This window comes from Mesoplodon densirostris, chromosome 19 (assembly GCF_025265405.1).
Source record: "Mesoplodon densirostris isolate mMesDen1 chromosome 19, mMesDen1 primary haplotype, whole genome shotgun sequence".
Lineage (NCBI taxonomy): Eukaryota > Metazoa > Chordata > Mammalia > Artiodactyla > Ziphiidae > Mesoplodon > Mesoplodon densirostris.
This window is the reverse complement of record NC_082679.1, coordinates 27,749,528-27,756,543: the sequence shown is the minus strand read 5'-3', so window position 1 is coordinate 27,756,543 and position 7,016 is coordinate 27,749,528. Positions and strand designations below refer to the sequence as shown.

Below are 7,016 nucleotides of genomic sequence, written 5' to 3'. Positions count from 1 at the left end.
TGCCCTGGAGACAAATCTTGAGGGTCCGGGATAACGGTGGCCACTTCCCTTTCCACTGCCACGGATCAGTTTAGAAAGAGCACGGGCTACAGTTCTGGCCGAGGAGACGTGAGGGGCGTTCTGTTGGGCGCTGCTACAAGCTTTCCTCACTTTTAAAAAGGGGAACAAGGAAGGGAGGGAGCTGCTCTCTGCCCTGCACCCTCCGAAGGTTTGGGTGCTCCGCGTACAAGAGGGGATTCTTGCTGCTGCTGCTGCAGCCGACTTGCAGACGCTGGCCACTGCTGGCAGGCCTTGACTTCACCGTGGAGCCACTGGCACCACCACGTGTCCTGAGAGCTTAAACCGACGCCGACTCCTCTGTTATTACGGCCCGAAGCATACGCACTATAGATATCTAAACTCACCATTTTGCTGCTTTATCACTCCTACCTTCCCGCTCCTAAAATGTAAGCTCTGTGAGGGGAGGGGCCTGTCCCTCCATCACTATGTCCCCATCACGTGGACTGGGCATTGTCTGGCACAGCTACAGCAGGTGCTTGATGAATGCTGGCTGCATTCATGCATGAGGGTCCTCCAGGGCAGGGACTCAGTCACTGTGGCTTCTGGGAGCGGCAGGGGCTCAAAAGCCTTCGCTGGATCAACAGGCAGGGAAGCCAGAAGACAGCTTCTTAAGAAACAAATTTAATACTATATACAAGGGAAAACGTACAGAAACAACAAAGGAGACGCAACAGGGCTGGAGGTGCCCATCCCAACTAGCTGCCCACGCAGAGGGCCGATGCCAGCCCCTAGCTCGCCCTCCTCCTCCTACAGTTGGAAGGGCTCCACGGGCCACCTTGCCCTGGCGGTGGGATCCACGTGGTCCTGAAGCCGGTGCCACTTCATGTGGGCATTCCGACCCTTGATCTTGCCAAACACCCTGAGGAGGCACCAGAGGACACAGGGGTCAGAGCAGGGGGAGGCGGGTAGCCCTGAGGGGGGCACCCCAGAGGGCTGAGGGCAGGCGGTGTGGGAGCATCCAGGGAAAGGGCGGTACCTCTCACACTCCCGGCAGGGAAAGAAGCCCTGGCCCTTGCTGCTCCCCGGCAGCTCAGGGGTCCGCTTCGAGCCGGTGTTTGGGCTGGAGTTGGGGATGGACTCCCTCCTGTAACTCTCAGTAGTCCTCGGTAATTCGGGGGTTGGACGGTGGCTGGGTTTCCTCCGAGGGCTACGAGTGACCTGCACAGGGGGCAGAGGTGATGAAAGGGTGCTGACCGCCCCGCCGCCCTTCTAAGGGAGAAGCAGGTGTCCAGAGCGTCCAGACGTCGCGGGGTGCACCCCCCCACCGCCAGCCAGCTTGGATGGGCACCGGGCATCCAGATCCGTGCTGAACTCCTGAAGCCCTATCCCGAGACCCTCTACCTTCGCTTCTGTCCTGTCTGCTTCACCCAGCTCTCTCTTGACCCTCTTTTCCGGCACTGGGGCTTGGCCGCAGTCAAACTTGTTCATTTTCTTCTGCATGTAGTAGAACTCGACACACTGGGCTACTGTTTTTGTCTGGACCTAGTGGAGGAAGACAGAAACCGGCTAAGGACAGTGCCTCAGGAGTAGCAGTGAGTATGGCCTTGACGCCCTAAATCCCCTCCCCATGGGGCCAGCCGCCACTTTTTGAAAGCCCTCCTGAAACGTTTCTCCCCTACGGCTTGGTATGCTCCACTGCTACGGGGGACAGAGAATCACAAAGCCCTCCTGGGGATGAAGGAGTTCAGAGAGAAGCCACCAGAGTCAACACCATCTAAGCTCTGCACGCTCTGAGCAACAAGGCTGGCCCAGGAAGGCTTCTCTCCAGGAAAACGCACACACGGTACACACGAGGACGCTCACTGTGACATCATGTGGAGCCACATGTCTACCGACTGGGACTAATTAAACCAGAGTGTCCTTACGTGGTGGATACCTCATAGCCTTATGTGACAGCTAGGCAGAGCCCTCCAAAAAACTGAAGAGGAAGGAATACTTCCCAACTCAGTCCGTAAGTTCAACATTTCTCTGATACCAAAGCCAGACAAAGATATTACAAGGAAAGAAGCCTACAGACCCAATGTCCCTCATGAACATAGATGAAAATTTTTTAACAAAACTTTAACGAACAGAATCCAACAATATATATATGTGTATATATATATACGTGTATATATGTGTATATATATATATATATATATATATGTATATATGTATATATATATATAAAGGACAATATACCATGACTAAGTGGAGCTCATCCCAGAAACGTGAGGTTGGTTTAACAATCGAAAATCAATGTAATTCATCATATTAAACTTAAAAAAGAGAAATCATATGAGCATCTTGATAGGTGCAGAAAAAGCATTTGATACAATCCAATGTCCATTCCTGATGGAAACTCTCAGCACAATAGGAATAGAAGGAACTTCTCTTCAACCTGATAAATGAGACCTACAAAATCCCTACAGCTAACGGTGGAGTGGTTTCCCCTCAAATATCATGAACAACACAAGGATTTCCACTCTCACCACTTCTACTCAATACTGTACTGGTGCTTCTAGAGTGCAAAAAGGCAAGAAAAAAAGTAAAGGCATCCAGGTTGGAAAGGAAGAAAGAAAAGTGTCTTTACTTGCAGATGATGTGACTGTCTATGTAGAAAATTCAGTGGAATCCACAAAAAAGTTACCAAAACTAGTAAGTTAGTTTGGCAACATTTCAGAACACAAGATCCATATAAAAATCAATTTTATTTCTATACATACTAGCAACAAACCATTGGAAACTGAAATAAAAAAGAACTCTATAACATCATAAAAAACACAAGTACTGGGCTTCCCTGGTGGCGCAGTGGTTGAGAGTCCGCCTGCCGATGCAAGGGACACGAGTTCGTGCAATGGTCCTGGAGGGATCCCACGTGCCATGGAGCGGTGGGGCCCGTGAGCCATGGCCGCTGGGACTGCGCGTCCGGAGCCTGTGCTCCGCGGCGGAGAGGCCACAATGGTGAGAGGCCCGCATACCGCAAAAAAAAAAAAAAAAAAAAAAACAGAAAAAAACCAAGCGCTTAGGAATAAATCTGACAGAAAGTATGCAACAACTGTACACTAAAAACTTCAAAACACTGCTGAAAAATTAAAGATTGAAATAGAGAGATACACCCTGTTCACGAGTCAGAAGACTCAATATTGTTAAGGTAACAACTCTCCCCAGTTGACGTAACGAGTCAAAAACAGTACCAATCAAGTTCCTAGCAGAAATTTTTATTTTGAAATTGTCAAGTTATTTCTAAAATTCATAGGGAATTAAAAAGGATGTAGAATACAAAAAATAACTTTGAAAAAGAATAACAAAGTTGAAGGACTAACATTTTCTAATTTCAAGACTTAGAATAAAGCTACAGTAATAAAGACAGTATGGGAATAGCTTAATAAAAGACAAACAGATCAGTGGAACAGAATACAGGGTCCAGAAGTAGATGCATATATATACGGCCAACTGATATTTAACAAAGGTACAAAAGCAACTGAGTGGAGAAAGTATGGTCTTTCCAACAAAAGGTATTGGAATAAATATCCATATGCAAAAATGAACTCACCTCGCACCCCATACAAAAATAAACTTAAAATGGATCATAAATCTAGAAATAAAACCTGAAACTATAAAACCTCCAGAAGAAAACATAGGGGAAAATCTTTGTGACTTTGGGTTAGGCAAAGATTTCTTAGATACAACACGAAAAGCACAGTCTATAAAAGAGAAACTAGTAAGTTAGGCTTAAGCAAAATTTACAACTTTTCTTCAAAAGACACTGTTAGAAGACTGACAAATGGCATATTGGGAGAAAATATTTCCAAAGCATATATCTGGATAAAGGACTGGTGTTCAGAACAAAATAAGAACTCCTACAGCTCAATAAAAACACAGACACTCCAATAAAAACAGAGGCAAAAGATATGAACAGACAGCTCACCAGAGAAGGTGCACAGAGAGCAAAAAAACACAAAGATGCTCAGCATCATTAGTCATTAGGAAAATGGAGTCAGATGCGACTGTACACTCATTAGAATGGCTAAAATTAAAGAGACTTAGCATACCAAGTGTCGACGAGGGTGTGGAGCAACTGGACCTTTCATAACCTGCTGGTGGGAATGGGAAGTGGTAGAGCCACTTTGGAAAACAGTTTGGCAGTTTCTTAAAAAGTTAAACATACATCTACTATAAGTTACCCTCATTCCCCTCCTAGGTATTTATAATCCCAACCCCGTGTCCGCAAAAAAAAAAAAAAAAAACAAAAAAAAAAACCCAGTACATGTCCGTACAAAGACTTCTATGTAAATGTGCAGAGCAGCTTTATCTGTAGTCATCAGTAACTGGAAACCACCAACAGGTGGATGATTAAATGAACGGTGGTCCGTCCACACAGTGGTATACTCCTCAACAGTAAAGGGATGAACTATGGGTACACACGACAACATGGATGAATCTCAAAATCATTAGGTTGAGTGTAAGAAGCCAGACAAAGCAGATCACGTGCTGTATGATTATTCCATTTATATAAACCTCTAGAAAATGCAAACTAATTTAGAGTGACAGAAAGTAGACAAGAGTTGACTAGGGACCCGGGTGGCAGGAAGGAAGGGTTGCAAAGGGGCAGGAGGGAACTTTTGGGGGTGAAGGATACTCTCATTATCTTGATCATCGTGGTGGTCTTACAAGTGTATAACTATGTCAAAAACATTAAATCTCACACTTCGATTATGTGCAATTTTGCGTACATCAAGTTAAAAAAAAGAGCAAACTAATCAGCAGGATATTAAGTATATGATGTCATCCTTTTTTGAGAAAGTGCATATAGGTGTGTAAAATCCGTATGGGCAATAAATACCTGTCCGGTTATCAAATCAGAAGTAGGATTGTGGGGAGGGGTCTGGAGGGCTTTATTTTGAACATGGGACTCATTTCTGTACCGTTTCAGGTTGTTCCAAGCAATGGCATTGTAGTTGTCAACTGTTCACAGCATGAGCAGAGTATCGCCCCTGAAAGGCCCTGCAGTTCTAGCGCCTCGGCCGTGTGAAGGAGCTTTGTCTACACCAGCCTGCCATGTTCGCCTTACCATCTTGTGTATCAAGTAGAAGTCCTTCTTGTAGGCACGGAACGCCTTCTTAAAGAGCCTCTTCTCCATGGAGGTCCAGATGTCCGAACCTATTGGAGAAACAGCCAAGAGGAGGAAGGATGTTTCTCCTTCTGGGACCACAGCCACGGCTGAAGTGCAGACTCCCCTCCTTTTTCAGGCCACCGAGCGCCACTTATATGCCAAGATTTCTGCTAAGCCCCTTACTTGCTTTACCTCACACAATCCTCACAAAAACCTTAGCAGGTAGGGGCGATTACCATCCCCACTTGACAGGTGCAGCAACTTGAGGCTTCCTCTGGTTAAGAGACTTGCCAAGGGCAGGCGTGGGCCCCTGGTTGCCTGACTCCAAGGCTGGAGTGCTCAACTGGGAAACCTGAGCCCACCCCAACCTGGCACCCCCCTTCTGGCCAGGAAGAGCCCACGAGGGAACCAGTGGAAAGGGGAAGGTTGGATCCAACTAGAGAACAGCACCCACTGAGTCCCCCAGAGAGGACGGGCCCTTCTGGGAGGGCAGGTGCAGGCCCCAAGAGAACTCCGGGAGGCACGTGCAGAGCTTGCCATGGAAAGTGACTGGCTCGCAGGGGCCTCAGCCAGGCCAAAACCACGCGGGCAGCCACGCTCGTTACCTGTGTAGTGATAGTCGGCGAGAGGGTGAGTCCGTGGCTTCTGGGGTCCTCTCAGTAACAGGGTCTCCAGGGCAACCTGGAACGACAGGAGTGGTGGGCAACTCTCTGAGGGAGGGAAGGTGAGGTAGAGGCCCACCTTCATTCTTTCATCCATTCAGAAAATATGTGCAGCCCTCCCTAAAGCCACCCCTACCCCAGGGCGACTCAAAGTGTGGTCGGTCTGTGGACTGGCCACCAGCTGTGAACCACTTGGGACACACTGCCTACAGCACTAAGCGGACTGTTGAGTGCAGCTGACGTTACCTTTTTCATAGCAAGATTTACTTGATGACGAAACAGTGTGTGGACTTATTCTGGCACAAGCTCCTTATTTCTTCAGGGAGCAGCATTTGGAGTGGCACTGCCCCCGCCCTACCCCATGTTATGGTCCTCATAGCACTAATCATTATCTATCACTTGTAAAAAATGTATTTCATGTGTTCACTCTCCTAAAATGTAAGCCCTGCAAAGAGAGGGCATTTGTCTTGCTCAACAGCGTAACCCCGGTCCGGACTCGCTATGCAGTTTGCAGGACCCAGCGCAAAATGGAAACACGGGGCCCTGTGCTCAGAAACTATTAAGAATTTCAAGATGGTGGCAGCAGAGCATTAAACCAAGAATGGGCCCCTGAGCTGGCCCCAGCCTGATACCGTGACATCACCAGGTATCAGGAGGACCCAGTAAATGTGTGCTGATTACTCTGCTGAGCACCCACCACGTGCCAGCCACTGCCTCTCAGCTTGAGAAAAAGCACCATGTAGCCCTGACTCTTGGGTCTCCAACTCGGGTGACGTGACTTCCTCTCCCACTACACACAGTTGGACTTCTTCATTTTCTAAACTTCAGGATTGTGAGGAGGGTCCTTGGAGGAGGCAGAGGCATTTCTGTTGCATCTGAGGTTTGCATACACCATTTTTAATCCAAAAGTTAATGTTCAGTAAATAAACCAGATGAATGCAGGCCCTGAGTTGGTTCTGCTAGGCACCGCCTCCCCAGTGCCGCGCTGAGATGAGGTAACGCTGGAGGAACCCTGGTGCTCTGCTGTCACCCCAGAGAAATAACTGATTGAGCCCGTATGTGTGCATTTCCCCTACGTTCAAAAGGACACCACCAGTCCCAAAGCGACCAGGGAGAAGGGTGGGTGGCCAGCCTTTGGTTCTCGTGAGCTGCAAAGCCCCAAGTAGAAGGCACGTGTCTTGCGCCTAGAGCCCCTGGCC

The 7,016-nt window shown here is 48.0% G+C and overlaps 1 pseudogene; it reads right to left on the bottom strand.

The window, feature by feature from the left end:
* Positions 1-86: 86 nt before the first annotated feature.
* The window catches only part of LOC132479622 (zinc finger protein 541-like), a 45,515-nt pseudogene continuing 38,585 nt past the window's right edge, over positions 87-7,016 (bottom strand).